Source organism: Myotis daubentonii, chromosome 19 (genome assembly GCF_963259705.1).
Source record: "Myotis daubentonii chromosome 19, mMyoDau2.1, whole genome shotgun sequence".
Classification (NCBI taxonomy): domain Eukaryota; kingdom Metazoa; phylum Chordata; class Mammalia; order Chiroptera; family Vespertilionidae; genus Myotis; species Myotis daubentonii.
Genome location: NC_081858.1, coordinates 10,898,995 through 10,915,607, shown reverse-complemented (window position 1 = coordinate 10,915,607; position 16,613 = coordinate 10,898,995). Strand labels below are relative to the sequence as shown.

The following is a 16,613-nucleotide window of genomic DNA, read 5'->3' as shown; positions in this document are numbered from 1 at the left end:
CCAGAATCGAACCCAGGACGGTTCAGTCCCCAGGCTATCGCTCTATTCACAGAACCAAACCGGCTAGGGCAGGGGTGGGCAACCTTTTTGTGAGTGCGTGCCAAAACCAGCAAAATCTCTGACTCAAAATTCTGCGTGCCAACCCTAATTTTTTGGGAACATATTACGCCTACTTGATATCTCTTAAGGTGTCTACTTGATATCTCTTAAGGTGTACGTATGGGAAGAACCTTGAAGAAATAATAAAATTCATTCGAGCGACAAAAACACAGTATATGATGATGAAAAATACATTTTTTAATGTATACATGTACACTGATAGTCCGACAGAAAACTTTATGACTCCATTTGATATTATCAGTGGGACTTTTGCTGCCGAGAGAAACATAGAAATTTATTCCCCTTCATTAGTACCGGTGGGCAAAGCGAGAGAGAAGGTTTCGTTTTTATGGAGTGAAATTTTGAATAAGTAGGTGAGGCGGTTGTCTTGTCAACGAAAACCCGTTGCGTTTGAGGCTGAAACCAAAACACTGGTCGGATCTAGGAAGGCAGGGAGAGTTAAGGCAGAGGCATAGAAATTGCTCTTCCCCTCTCTCGTCAATCCATGTCTATGGTCTTTAAGATAACTTGTAATGGAAAATTATTTGTCTAAGATGCACCTACACTGAATTTATCTGAAAAATAAAAAAAGTCGATATTAAGAAAAAAATTGTAAATGGAAGATTATAAGAGAGGGTTTCGCGTGCCAGCAAAAGTTACTGGGGTGCCATGTTTGGCACGCGTGCCAGGGTTTGCCCACCCCTGGGCTAGGGCTTGTCTGCCTTCTTTCTCATATATTTTTTGTGAGGTTTATCCATGTCAGCGTTTCACTCCTTATTATCACTGGGTAGGTTTTGGTTGTATTTGTGCATCTACTCACCAATTTGTTTAGATTGTTTCAAGTTTGGGGCTGTTGGGAATTATGCTGTGAACATTTGTATACATCGTATCGTCATATAAACATGTTTTCATTTCTCCTGAGTAGATGCCTAGGAATGAAATGTTTGGTGATATGGCAACTTTATATTTCTTCTTTTTTATTGATTTTTTTAGAAAGAGAGAGGAATCGAGGGGAGGGGGGAAAGGGGGAGAGATTTATTGTTCTACCCATTCATGCACCCATTGGTTGATTCCTGCATGTGCCCTAGCCAGGGTTCAAACCCAACCCTAAACCTCAGCACATTGGGAGGATGCACCAACCAATTGAACCACCCAGCCAGGGCTATATTTAAGTTTTTTAAAGATACTATCAAACTTTTTCCCAACATGACTGTGCCATTTTACATTCACACTTGGAATGTTTGCAGGTTTATCATTAAAATTTGACTTCTGGCCCTAACCGGTTTGACTCAGTGGATAGAGTGTCAGCCTGTGGACTGAAGGGTCCTAGGTTCGATTCTGGTCAAGGGCACATGTCCAGGTTGCAGGCTCCATCTCCAGTGGGGTGCATGCAGGTGGCAGCCAATCAATGATTCTCTCTCGTCACTAATGTTTCTATCTCTCTCTCCCTCTCCCTTCCTTTCTGAAATCAATAAAAATATATTTTTTTAAAAAAATTGATTTCTGCTTTCTATTAAAATGAAAACCGAGAGAACGTCTATTGTCATGCTGTTTTATACACCCTCCTCCATTTTTCTTTATGGAAGGATTATCACCCCAAACCGAGGAATATCTATTATTGCAAATTCCTCACCTGAATTCTAGACATCATGGTTATTTAACAGCCACTGTGGTGTCAGAGGGCTTTATATCTTATGACAGGATAATACACCTTAAGACAAATGGTGTGGCAGGCAGCCTTTACAATGGCCCCATATGAACCTGTTCTGGTGTTCAGACCCTGTGAAATACTCTCTACTTGAATTGGACCTAGTGGCTTCCTTCTAACAAAAAAGAAAAAACTAAGAGTTTTCACTTCCAAGATTAGGTTACAAAAAGACTGTGGCTTCTATTTTACACTGCCCTCTCTTGCCCACTTGCTTTAAAGAAAGACAGCTGCCATGTTATGAGCTGCCCTATGGAGAGGCCCACATGGCAAAGAACTGACGTCTCCAACCACAGCAGTGAGGACCGGATGGCTGCCCACAGCCACGTGAGAGAGACTGGAAGCAGACATCCCCTAATCAAGCCTTGATTATGACCTCAGCCCTGGTCAATGCACCTTCATTAGGTTTTGTTAGAGACCCTGAACCAGATTCCTAACTCTTGGTGTTTAAGTTAATAAATTTTGGGGTAATTTGTATGCAACCAGAGATAATTAATATAGACGACCCCCAAAAAAGTGATTTCCTGTGATTTCCATGTGCATTCAGAATTCTTTAAAGACAAATGCTGAAGTCGGAAACTAATATCATATCCAATAAAAGTTAAATTTTCAAGTGCCCTCTCCATCCCAAATGATTTAAACAAAACCAAGTATCACTGGAGATTTGTCATCAAAGACTGTGAGGAACACTGTCCTGAAAGAGTTCTGATATTAAGAAGTATTGCTAAAAAATTAACTTCTAAAAAAGCAGTGACCACCCTAACTGGTTTGGCTCACTGGATAGAGCGTTGGCTTCCGGACTCAAGGGTCCCAGGTTTGATTCCAGTCAAGGGCATGTACCTGGGTTGCGGGCACATCCCCAGTGGGGAGTGTGCAGGAGGCAGCTGATCGCTGTTTCTCTCTCATTGATGTTTCTAACTCTCTATCCCTCTCCCTTCCTCTCTGTAAAATATCAATAAAATATATACATATTTTTAAAAAGCAGTGACCATTTCAACCACTATTTCAGAAATGAAAAATAGTATCAAGTGAAAAGTCATATAAAGACTTTCAAACCTGGGAATCGAGTCCTGTGGATTATGTACTTGGTTTCTGAAACTCAATGACCCTTCAACGAACCACATGGCCCTCTCATTTTCATCACTTCAATGATTAATCAAGTCTGAGGATTTGGGATAAAAAACTGATACAGCCATGCAAAGAATGATTTGCTATCACTCTGTACAGCAGCATGCATCTGATGATCCAGTATTTCCAGCAATTCATTTCTCTGCAATCATTTCTCTTCAGTGCTCTTCATTTGATCATGTTTAATGTATGATGCTACATTACTCACTCAATACTCTTGATTTCGCTTTCAAAAGCATGAAAATTAATTCAAATCAAAACTAACATGCACTGCCCCCCCCCCATCTACAAAATCCATCCTCTTAAAATTTTTGCAAAGACCAAGCCTCATTTAAGAAAAGAGAGAGAGCAGATGTAATTTCAAAAATAGGACCATGGCTAATTAAACCAGTGTTGTTTCTTCTAACCATGGTTACTCGGAATTCTTAAAGGCTAATCTATTTGTAGACACTCCAGGAATCCCAAAAGACTAAAAGCAAAAAAACTTTTTAAAGTGTGTGTGTGTGTGTGTGTGTGTGTGTATGTGTGTGTGTCAGGGGGGTTGCTTCTAAGAGGCATTATTTATACACCTTGTATGCAAAGTAACAACTTTCCCATAGGTTCAAAAAAAACCTGAGGATGTGTGGTAAAATAGGAAGGAACACAGCAACATTACTTGAAAAAGCTTTTAAATGAGCCCTTTCCTCCACACAAGCACACTTCTGGTGGTTAAGTTGCTCATTTTGTTTTACCTTGAGGGACAGAATAATGATGTGGTGACATTATTCACCAGGCAAAAGCGGGATGCCAGCTGAAATAGATACAGAAGAAAGAATTCTTTATTTTTCATTGGAAATGCTTGTGCTGCAGAGAGCCAGAAATTTAAAGAATCTCCGTCTTTTTGTTCTTCCTTATTCTCCCTTTTTGTTTTCATTGGCCCCCTTTTTGGGGTGACTGTTGTGGGCAGCCAGTTGTTTCAAGGGGCCATAGATCCATGGAAAGCCAGAGATGTGAAGTATGCACCATTTGGAGAACTAACTCGGGAAGGGATGTGGAACGGATGTGTGCAGCACCCGTGACAGCTGAACTGGCCATTAGCATGGGATCTTGTTAAATGTGCTACAGGATACCGGGAGCCCCACAATGGAACCCCGGAGGGATCAGACTATAATTAATACTGACATTGCTGACCTATGATCTTAGAATAGGGACTTGGATTCTTGTTCCGGAGTGGAATCAGATACGGGCTTAATAATGCTCCCTTGTCTTGCTCAAGCCCCCATATTATCAAAACTATTTATTTTCTGTAAGGTAAGCCTTAGGGCTCGGGAGAGATAATGCTGATAATAACTGCAGGCCTTTATATAGCATTTATTATGTACCAGCTCTGTTCTAAGTGCCTTTTACATAATAACTCATGCATATAATCTTCACAGTAACCCACTGATGCTCAATGGGAGGGGAGAATTTTGCCTCCCCCATCTCCAGGGGCCCATTCGGCAGTGTCTAGAGACATTTATGGTTGTCACAATTGAAAGGTGAAGGCCACTGGCATCTTGTAGGTAGAGGTTAGGGATGCTTCAGTGCACAGGACTGCCCACTCCCTCAAACAGAGAACCATCCAGCCCTACATATCAGCATTGCTGAGGGTGATTGAGAAACCCTGCAGTAACTTTATGACGTAGATGGGATTAGTCTTTTTATCTGACAGGCAGTTAAGTCACTTTGCCCAAGGTCATATGCAGTATGAGCATGTTAGAGCTGGGATTCGAACCCGGGCAGTCTGTCTCCAACATCTGGGCTGTAAGCCACTTTGCTACATGCAATAGTACAGGCGCAATCGCTCTCTGGGAAAAAGAAACTTCTCACCTTGGGTTCATCAAATGCAAACTTCTAGTAAGCTGGCACCACCGATGACTGCCTGCTCATAGATTAAAGCGGGAGCTTACTATTATGAAAGTCACCATCTGCAGGGGACACGCTAGCAGTGCCTATCAAAACTGAAATAGCACCTTCCCAACAGGGTGAAAACTGAATGTACAAGGATAATCATCACAGTGTTGTTTGAAACAGAGAATAGGAACTCCGGCAGGAGACAGTGAAATGCCTTGTAGGGTGTCCCAAATGCAATGGAATACAGAATGTTCCCAGCTGTTCAATGAGAAAGAGGTAGATCTTTGCACTGATCTGGAAGGATCTTTAAGAACCTGTGTTTAAGAAAAGAAAATTCAAAAGGTAACTATGTGAGGGGATGGATGTGTTAATTTACTGGATTGTGGTCATTTCACAATGTCTATAAATATCAAATCACATTGTAGGCTTTAAATACATACAATTTTATTTGTCAATTATACCTCAAGAAAGCTGGGCAGGGGAAAGACCTGGCCAGTGTGGCTCGGTGAGCATTGACCTATGAACCAGGAGGTCATTGGTCGATTCCCAGGTTGCAGGCTTGATCCTCAGTGCGGGGCATGCAGGAGGCAGCCAATCAATGATTCTCTCTCATCATTGATGTTTCTATCTTTCTCTCCCTCTCCCTTCCTCTCTGAAATCAATAAAAATATATTTTAAAAAATTATAGTAAAATAATGAAACATACATAAATGTGCAGAATATTTTTATGTTGTACACCAATTTGTGTTAAACCAAAGGGAAGTATGTATGAATATATATAAATATGTGTGTATATGTTTCTATTTTTTACTCCATATGCATAAAAAAACTGATACTAGGAAGGAAGGAAACTTATCGTATACCTTTGGACTGTTGGAAAATTCACTTTCGAAAATTTATTTTACCATGTACACATGTTACCTTTTCCAAAAACATAACAAAATAAAATGGTAGGGCATCAGAAGGAATAAGTCATATTTGTATAGCACTTCATGGTTTACAAAGCACTTTTATTTGCATTGTTTCCTTTGGCGCTCACCCCAGAGATGGCAACACCAGAACAGAGAAGTGGCATGCGCTCTGCCCAAGGTCACTCCCTGCCAATTCCCCCACATGCTGCCCTTCCTCGTTTCCCACAGTCAGATCAATTACTGTCTGCACCACTTTAATTTCGTTTTATTCAACCACAAGCTGCCACTCTCAAGCTCTGGGCAGTAAAACCCTAAGTCACATAAATAGGAAGAAAGGCCTGTTTCAGGAACTTTTCAGCCTGCATCCCTTTCTGCCACATTTGTATTGTTTTCTCCTGAAATACCATATTGGTCAGATACAGGAGCTGCAGAAACAGATTCTTCTCTCCCCCATCAATGTAGAGTCCCTCTGTGCGTAATGGGCACTTAACAAACCTGAGTTGCTTTGATTGAATAGAGACTAATTCTTTCACTTTATCCATGTTTGCTTCTTTGAGCCTGAAATGCATATGCTTCCTATTCATACCTGCTCATTGCTACCAGCCATGGGCCCCCATGATAGGGCCAACATCCAGGTCACCCCCTAATGACCCCAGCATTTCCAGGCAGTGCAGGGGACAATTGGACAACTAGCCTTCCTTACCCATGTTTCACTCACAGGTGGTTTGGGCAGGGGTTGCATTCACCCCTGGATAAAGTTTAGCTCTCTTCCAGAGAATAGCTTGTGATGTGGCCTTGTAGGCAGTTGGGAAAGTGTCCATAGTAGTTCATCAGGAGACACTGGAGCCAAGAAACCATGAGGGTCCTTCTGGAGAACTACTTACAGGAGGTTGGAGCTGAGGCCCTATGAGAATTGGTTTCACTCTCCTTTAATCAGGGCTTACTTCTATTGCACATGTGGTTCATTTCTGTCCTCAGTGGATCAATACAGGGCAAGTCTTCACATAGCACAGCGGTTCTCAACCTGTGGGTCGCGACTCCTTTGGGGGTCGAAAGACCCTTTCACAGGGGTCGCCTAAGACCATCGGAAAACACATATATAATTACATATTGCCTTTGTGATTAATCACTATGCTTTAATTATGTTCAATTTGTAACAATGAAATTGGGGGTCACCGCAACATGAGGAACTGTATTAAAGGGTTGTGGCATTAGGAAGGTTGAGAACCACTGACATAGCAGGAAGCAAATGCTAGGCTTCTGGTTTCCTGAAAATGACTCAGGAATCCTGATACTTGAACTTTTTTTTTTTTTTTAAGTTATATAAGCCTTTTTAAGAACATCCTGAATATTTGTGTATTGGTTAGCATTCGCTGTGTAACAACCCCCCCCCCCCAACATAGTGGCTTAAAACAACAAACATTATTTTATCTTAAAATTCTGTGGTTAGTTGAACAATTCTTCCATTCTGGGCTGGCTCAACTGGGATAGAATGGTCCAGGATGGCCTAATGTCACGGGTAGCAATTGGCTCCCTATCAGCTGGGGATGATAAAGACAACATGGCCACATGTCTCTAATCAGACAGCAGACTAGCCTAGGCATGTTCACATGGTGGTGGTCACAAGGTTTCCTAAGAGCAGCAAAAGAAGACAAACCCCAAGGCACCGACACTGTTCAAGTCTGTTCTTGTGTCCCATTTTCTAATGTCACATTAAGTCAAAGCAAGACATATGACCAAGACCAGGTTTGAGGGGTGGGAAAATAAGACTCCATATCACTTGATGGAATAAGCTGCAAAATCACTTTGCAAAGGATCAGCATGCAAGGTGGAAAGAATTTGCAGCCCTTTTTTTGTGATCTATTGTAGTGAGATGGGATATTTAAAAATCCATTTTAAAACTTTAAAAAAACACGCACACACAAGATGTCTCCTAATATTCAGAAGAAAGCTGAGAAAGCCTACTTTTATCAATCTGATGACTTTCAAACCTCCAGTTCTTGTCACCTCACTCCAGACTGCTAGAACCATCCTGATGAAAATAGCACCAGGTATTGTTTCTGCAAAGCTGATTGTGATGATTAATTTTATGTCAACTTGACTGGGCCACAGGATGCCCAGATAGCTCATTAAAACATTATTTCTGGACGTGCTTGTGAGAGTGTTTCTAGAAAAAAAAATAACATCTGAATTGTTAGACTTAGTAAAGCAGATGGCCTTTTCCACTGTGTGTGGGCAACATCCAACCCATTGAGGGTCTGAATAGAACAAAAAGGTGGAGGAAGGGAGAATTCTCTCTCTGCCTGACCACTTGAGCTGGGACATAGGTCTTCTCCTGCCCTCAGACTGGGAATGATGCCATCAGGATTCCTTTTTCTCGGGCCTTTGGACTTGGACTAGAACTTATACCATCAGTTCTCCTGGTTTTCAGGTCTTTGGACTTAGACTGAAACTATATCACCAACTTTCCTGGGTCTCCAGCTTATAGACAGTAGACTGTAGGACTTCTTAGCCTCCCTAATCAAGTGAGCCAAGTGTGTGTGTGTGTGTGTGTGTGTGTGTGTGTGTGTGTGTGTGTTATACATATACATATATATATGTGTGTGTGTGTGTGTGTATATATATATATATATATATATATATATATTTTTTTTTTTTTTCTATTGGTTCTGTTTCTCTGGAGAACCCTAATAGACTGGTTCTCCAGAAAGGCAATCGCATGACCTTGGGAAGTTTATCCTCATTATCCTTTTTCGACAATGAGAACTACACTAGATGTTCTTGGGTTACATAGGACCTTTCAGAGGCTGTGTTAGAGGAAAATGAAAGTACAGGCCACACGCTGAATGGCCCAAGCCCTGCTCGTAGAGATAAGATGTCCAGGCATGGGGCTGAAATTTTCAGCGTTCGTCCAGATTTTTGGCATGGTCTTTGAGTCTGTGATTTTCAGCTTTTTCTCCTCTAGGCCTGATTAAACCCTTTGATCTCATTTTATTGGGCAATATTATTACACCACTTTGCAAATACACTATTTATTCTAGGCTGACCTTAAAATCTTTTTCTTTCCCCCATTCCTTGAAGGGCATTCATGGTTAGTAGAACATTCAACAGTGCTAGATTAAAATGGGGGAAAGGTATATAATAGGTGCTGGAAAATATTCAAATAGCCCAACCGGTGTGGCTCAGCGGTTGAGCATTGACTTATGAACCCGGAGATCACGGATCACGGTTCGATTCCCAGTCAGGGCACATACCCAGGTTGCCCGCTTGATCCCCAGCCGGGGATGTGCAGAAGGCAGCTGACCAATGATTCTCTCTCATCATTGATGTTTCTATCTCTCTCTCCCTTCCTCCCTGAAATCAATAAAAAAAATATTTTTAAATGTTCAAATAAATGAAGGCCAGGTAAGGAAGAAGGAGAGGAAGGCAAATGAAGAGAGTCCCTAAGATATCCAAGTTGGACTATTCTTTTTCTAGCTTTGCTGACATAAAATTCACATTCTATATAATTCACCGATTTAAAGTGTGTACAGTTCAGTGTTTTTTAGTATATTTACAGAATTGTACAACCATCACTACAGTGGGGTAGTGAGGCCCTTCCCCAAATCTTGGGAGGTGAATCATACTTGGCCTCATAGAATTAAGGAAAGTGTCTTAAGAGCACTTCTGTACCTGGTCTTTTTTTTTTTTTAAATATATTTTATTGATTTTTTACAGACAGGAAGGGAGAGAGATAGAGAGTTAGAAACATCGATGAGAGAGAAACATCGATCAGCTGCCTCCTGCACATCTCCCACTGGGGATGTGCCCACAACCAAGGTACATGCCCTTGACCGGAATCGAACCTGGGACCTTTCAGTCCGCAGGCCAACGCTCTATCCACTGAGCCAAACCGGTTTCGGCCTGTACCTGGTCTTTGGTAAGGTTGCTAAGCCGCTCATTTAATCAATCCAGAACTTGACCTACCTCCATTCTTGCCTTGTAAGATAATAAACCCCCTCATTGTGGGAACCATTTTGAGTCAGGATTCTGTTACTTGCAGCTGAAGGCATCTCACATATCCATTCCTCCAACTCACACAGAATTTGCTCAAAGCAATACTCTCCAAAATTGCCTTAGCATTCCAGATAGAGGCAGGCCAGAAGCTCTGTCCTTTTAGGTTCATCCCAAATGCCACCATGTCCCTAAACCATTCCAGGCATGCACAGTCATAATCACCTTGCCCTTTTCTCAGTCCCTCAGGCATTTTCCTTATTGCCCTTTCCAATACATTGCCAGCGGTTATTACCGTTCATTTCCCCATACATTCCAGGGGATGTGCTAGGTGCCAGCATCGTACAGGTGAGGATTCCCTTACTTGCCTTCAATCATGCAAAGTCTGCTTGATTTCATCTGCTGAGCCTGTGTTGGTTCCTTCATGCCTTCCAGCAGTGCTGCGTTGAGAGGATTCTCAGGACCAAGCCTTGTGCAGATGAAGGAAAATGGTCCCGGCTTTCAAAATGCATGTTGTCTAGCTGGGGGAGAATGACAGACATAAGCACAGAGGCCAGCAGGGAGCAGGACAGGAGCCACTAACACAACAATCTTGTGAGGGGCAGATATTATTATCATCAGAGATGTCAAATAACCTTCCCTAGATCACTCAGCGAGCAGTAGCAGAGCTGGGATCTGAACCCAGGCAGGCTAACTCCAGGCCCAGGCACAAACCTCTGCACCACACTGCTGATGCAAGCTTGGCCAGATCTCTGCTTGCCAGGAGAGGCCTGGAGCAGAGCCTTCCCTCACAGCCCTCAGGAGGAACCAATGCTGTAAACACCTTGATCTCAGACTTTTGGCTTCTAGACTGTGAGACAGTAATTCTCTGTTGTTTACATCATTCAGGGTGTGGCCCTTTGTTATGATGGCCCTAACAAAGCAATACACCATGTACGTCTTAAGGTAGCTGGGAAGAAATAGAGGAGGAGAGTGGAATGAGATGAGATTAGAAAGGCAGGTCAGGGCCAGAGCACACAAGACCTTGTAGGCTTAGGTAAGACTTTGGATTTTATTCTGAGATCCAGGAAAACCATTAAAAGGTTTTATAACTGTTTTCTGCAGAGTTTAAAGTTGACGATGGGAATAGGAGTTGGCGAGGTGGAAAAGAATAGCTGTCAGAGGGAACAGAAGCAAAGATTAGTGTGCTAATTTCTAAGATATCAAAGTACCACAAACTGGAGGGCTTAGAACAACAGAAGTTGCTTCTCTCATAGTTCTGGAGGCCAGAAGTCTGAATTAAGCTTTTTTTTAAAGTTTCTATTATTATTATTATTATTATTATTATTTTTTTGCATATAATCAACCAGAGGTATTCCCTGACTAGCCTACCTAAAAATAGCCGTGCCCTTCTATCCCTTTACACCATGTCATTTTTATTCCTATCATTTATTACTATTAGAAATTTGTTTGTTTTGGGGATGGCAATGACTGGGACTGTTATATTTGCTGCTTCATCCTCCAAATCTAGATAGTGTCTGGCAATTAGTAGGCCTTAAAGTAATTACTAAAAGGACAAATAAACCATCCTATATAATAAAAGACTAATATGCAAATTGACCGAACAGCAGAACGACCAGTCGCTATGATGCACACTGACCACCAGGGGCAGACACACAATGCAAGAGTTGCCCCCTGGGGGTCAGTGTGCTCCCACAGGGGGAGTGCCACTCAGCCAGAAGCCCTGAGCCAGGCTCATGGCTGGCGAGAGCAGTGGCGGTGGCAGGAGCCTCTCCGCCTCCGTGACAGTTGGACATCCCCCAAGGGCTCCTAGACTGTGAGAGGGCACAGGCCAGGCTGAGGGACCCTCCTGAGTGCATGAATTTCATGCACTGGGCCTCTAGTTAAAAACAATATGCATAGAAAATGCTGGAAGAAACACTATTAAAGCACTATAATGATTTTCTCTCTTGAGATAAGGGTGCTTTTAATTCTCCTCTGTTTTTCTGCTTTAAAAATAAAACATCCTACTTTTAAAGGGAGATAGAAATGATCTACATCTTGATTTGGGTGGTGATCACACAGCTGTATACAATTGTCAAAACTTATCCAATGGAACGCTTAAGAGCTGCATTCTATTATATATTAACTAGAGGCTCAGTGCACGAAATTCCTGCACTGCGGGGGGGGAGTGTCCCTCAGCCCAGCCTGCGCCCTCTCACAGTCCAGGAGCCCTTGGGGGATGACCAACTGATGGCTTAGGCCCGCTCCCCACGGGGGGCCTAAGCCATCAGTCAGACATCCTTAGCACTGCCGCAGAGGTGGGAGAGGCTCCCGTCACCACTGCTGTGCTCACTAGCCATGAGCCCAGCTTCTGGTGCACTGATCACCAGGGGGCAGGTTCTGCATTGAGCATCTGTCCCCTGGTGGTCAGTGCACATCATAGCGACCAGTCATTCTGCCGTTCGGTCAATTTGCATATTAGCCTTTTATTATATAAGACTAGAGGCCCAATGCATGAAATTTGTGCAAGGGGCTCGGCCCTCTCAGCCCCGGCTTCATCCGGAAGGTCGTCCAGATGGTCGTTCTGCTATTCGGTTTAACTAGCATATTAGCTCTTTATTATATAGGGTTATATCTCAAGAATTTTAAAATATACAAGTAATATACTTGTGTATTTTAAAAATATAATGCTCTTGTTATTATTTTATAGCATTTAGAATATATAATTATAAGTAGGATAAATAGAAATGAGTTACATAACACAAAATAGGTATTGGATCTATAGTATAAATTAAATTTGACTTGCTATAATATTTTAGAAAAAGCTCTTGGGAGACATTTGCACACCACACACATACCACTTATACCTGCAAATTAGCACTGCTTTATAATATCCCTCAGTAGTTTATAACAATTTTGTTCTAGGCTTTCTCTCTCCCCTATTTTTCTGTAATAAATTGAAGCCACCAATTAAGCTGATTGTGCCAGAATCTAAAGTTTCCAGTTAGCCTGTTTATCAGTGCCTTGGCAGGCAGTAACTGAGTCTACACTCTTAAAAAGTCTGGACTTTTGTTCTACAAGCAACTTTTCCAGCTAGGGAAGCACCTTGGTTTCCATGAAGCTCTGTATAAAAGAACTGAGGTGTCAGCTTAAATGGTTGGTGTGCACTGGGCCCCAAGCCTCCCAGAGTGAAGGGGCCACAATAGGCATTACAATGATTTCCCAAAAGCCAGCCTTTGGACACGGTGGGGAAAGCCACGGGCATTGTTTATAACCTCCTTTATCAGCTCTGGCTCAGGTCCAGGTGAAGTGGGACAGAAGACAGAGTGAGAAGTCAGAAAGTCCGTGAAGAGGATAAGTATACAGGACGGGTTTATTTACTCAGACATGGTCTTAACTCAGTATTCAGCTTAGTTAAGCAGATGTACTGAGTTAAAGCAACCACAGAACAGACACTGGGAACGGTGTCATTTCTGCTCCCAAGATCCAGAGTTAGGAGAGTAGGGTGGGGAGGAGCCCAGGTTTGGGGGCCAGAGGATGCTGAGGTTGTGCACCACCCTCTCACATATTAGCTATGTGACCTCAAGTCAATGCCAGTCGAGTCCTGAACTGTCTTCCACTGAGCCCTGGCTTCCCGATTTTTAAATGGGGCAAACTCTACCTACCTCACAGGCTGATGTTGAGGACTGAATGAACACAGGACATGGCAAGTGCTCAGCACCGTAACTGTAGATGGGTAAGTGGTTCGAAATCCAAGAAGTGGCCGAAACCGGTTTGGCTCAGTGGATAGAGCGTCGGCCTGCGGACTGAAAGGTCCCCGGTTCGATTCCGGTCAAGGGCATGTATCTGGGTTGCGGGCACATCCCCAGTGTGGGGTGTGCAGGAGGCAGCTGATTGATGTTCTCTCTCATCGATGTTTCTAACTCTCTATCTCTCTCCCTTCCTCTCTGTAAAAAATCAATAAGAATATATTTAAAAAAAAAAAAAAAAAAAAAGAAATCCAAGAAGTGGAGCTAGGCTTGGAGTCAAACGTCCACAGGGCAGGACATGCTTCCGCCTCTGGTTTCTCTGTGAGTGCCAGGTGCCTGGATCAGCTTTGGGTCCTACCAAATGAAACAGAGATTTTGGGTCTGCCCCTCTCCCTCCACATTGCCTACCTGGGGTAACCAGCACTGGAAATGAGGTCTCTCATAGGAATGTTCTAGGTTTTCCTAGTGGGGCTCCCACAAGAGACGTGTAATCCAATCAGGGATTTTAGCATCAATTGCCTCCTTTCCCACAAGAATGTTATCTCAGAAGGTGAAAATAACACTGGTTTTAAGAGTTCACCAAAAAGGCAGCTCTCTCCTGAGGGCTAACCAAGAAGATGGGGGGAGGGGCTTGGTGTGGGTTATCTTTTTCGAGCTTATTCTGGTTCTGAGAAGCAGGCATATTTACAACGGTGAGGAGCAAAGGGCTGCAGGAAGAGGAGGATCCAACATAGAGGGAGAAAGGCACAGGGGAGAGCTTTAGAGTTTCTCCGGCTCTAGAGAGCCAGGAATCTCGCCAAAGAGAAAGTGAAGTATTGGCAGCAACTGAGAGATCCTGTGTGGACTTTTAGGAAAGATTTTGGGCTGCAGCACGAGGCCTCCTTTAGCAGGGCCAGGAGAGTTCTGGCAGCAGCCCCCAGCCCAGGCATGTTCCCACATAATTGAAGTCGAATGTGCTGGGGGGAGGGTGGCCGGAGGAGGCCTCCGGGTTCTTCCTGGCTGCAGAATCTCAGCATTCTGCAGTTGGCCCTGTTTGGGATCCAAGCCAGTTTGTGTTGATTTTCCGCAGCATGGAAACAAATGCAACGAAGCTGTTTTCCTGAGGCGTGCATTTTGAAAAGAGGATTTTAATTTTTTCCTCTGAGGACAGGTGGAGTGGGGGTGGGGGTTAGGGGAAGCTGTGACGTGGCTCTTCCATTGCTGTCCCTTTTGCAAACCCGTTCTGGCTGTTTCCGAGTAAGCATAAACTAATGAGTGTGTGAGTGGGCATAGCTGTGATGAAGGCTAAGTCTTTCACAAAAGCTAATTCCTGGAAAATGCTGCTGGCGGACCCTCTGGCTATGTGCGATAAATCACAATCCGCCTTCCGCTGGAATGTGTCCAAGAGAGCAACTCTCCTCGTTCCTCCTAAAATTTTCCGCTTACTCTTCTTCTCTTCCAGGTCTTTCTCAGTGATCATTTCTTTCTGCCCAGAAATTAGTTTGCGCTTCTTTTCAGTTAGCATCCAAAGTCTTTTGGTGCTAAGTATAATTATAATAATGATGTCAAGTGATACAGGAAAGTTTTCCCCAGTGGCGGAAATAACTCGTTCTTTTAATGGCAGCGGTGCTCAATCTGTGGGTCGCGACCCCTTTGGGGGTCGAACGACTCTTTCACAGGGGTTGCCTAAGACCATCGGAAAACACATATATAATTACATATTGTCTTTGTGATTAATCACTATGCTTTAATTATGTTCAATTTGTAACAGTGAAATTGGGGGTCACCACAACATGAGGAACTGTATTAAAGGGTTGTGGCATTAGGAAGGTTGAGAACCACTGTTTTAATGGCATTCACCTTCTCCCAATTCCCTAGGGAAAATCTGAACTTTTGGCTCATTGGGCCACAACCTAGGGATTGAGAATTTACAATCAGGAATTGATACAGCTGGAGAGGGGGATCTCGGTGGGCTCTTCCTTTTTAAATGAGGAACAAAAGTACAAGATTTGTTCTGGGACCTGCTGTTTCTTGCAGCCAAAGATGGCCGAAAACATGGAGGCTACCCAGCTGGTGTTGCTCGGTGGTTGAGCATTGACCTATGAACCAGGTCAGGGTTTGAGTCCCGGTTAGGGCTCGGTCCCCAGTAGGGGGTGTGCAGAAGGCAACTGATCAATGATTCTCTCTCATCATTGATGTTTCTCTCTCCTCCTCCTCCTCTCTCTGAAATCAATAAAAATATATTTAAAAAACAAAACAAAAAATGTGGAGGCCAAGTCAGAACTGTTTTTCCTATTCAACATTTATGTGCAGTGCTATAGGGTTATCTTTTGGAAAGAACTGCACCATCAGTCATGTGCTAGGGTAGATTTATCCTGGGTATCATAAACCTTCATGCTCCAAGACCTTGCAGGTGATTTCACACTTTGATTGGCTTCACTCACTGGACAAACCTCTCTGCATTTATTCTGAGAGGCTGAATTTGAAAGGAGTCTCAGGTCAGGGGATTTAGAACTTGTTTGGCAAAAGAGCAAGGTGGCTTTAGTTCACTTAGTGCGCTTGGTAATTAGCCTCGGAGTAAGGCATGTTACCTGCACCAGCGCAGCTCCGTGCCAAGTACCAAACCACATTTTCCAGATGAATCCAGTGAGAAGTTTCTGACCCGAAGCAATTCAACATTAGGCCCCAAGGACCACAGTCATGTTGTGTAAAATAACAGATTGTTCATCTCTCCCTGGCCTTCTTTACCACAGCAAGAATGCAAAATCCAGATTAAGAACCAATGCAGTGCCCCTTTCATGCTCTCCTAAGCTTCCAAATTACAGTGAGAGGCTGCTCCAAAAGTGTACTAGAGAAAATGACTCTGAAATAGTTTGGGCTCCTGGAACGACAGCTTTCAAAATTAATGTTTAATGGAACCCATTATTGATAAGTGTCTGAGCATTCCGGGGTGGGTGTGAAGTTTCAGGCATGCAAAGTAAGGTTAGCATTAAGTGGTAAAGGGTTACCATTAATTTAAAAAAATGATAAGAGCAGGTAAAGGAATAGATTATGAGATTAGCCAGAATAAACAGGCCACAACCCCTCCTATAAAGAATAAAAAATAAAAGAAGCCCTATTAAGTTTCCCTGAAGTTCCCAAAAACCCAAATCCAAAGACTGGCTTTCCATTTGCTCCAAGCTGACCGCAGTACTG

The 16,613-nt window shown here is 43.1% G+C and overlaps 1 long non-coding RNA gene across 1 annotated transcript; it reads right to left on the bottom strand.

The window, feature by feature from the left end:
* Positions 1 to 1,098: 1,098 nt before the first annotated feature.
* On the bottom strand, positions 1,099 to 13,453 carry LOC132221849 (uncharacterized). The gene is made up of 4 exons (XR_009450085.1): positions 13,356 to 13,453; positions 10,073 to 10,229; positions 5,266 to 5,452; positions 1,099 to 5,118 (listed from the first exon to the last, which is right to left on the bottom strand). It is a non-coding gene; the product is annotated as an uncharacterized LOC132221849 (long non-coding RNA).
* Positions 13,454 to 16,613: the final 3,160 nt, after the last annotated feature.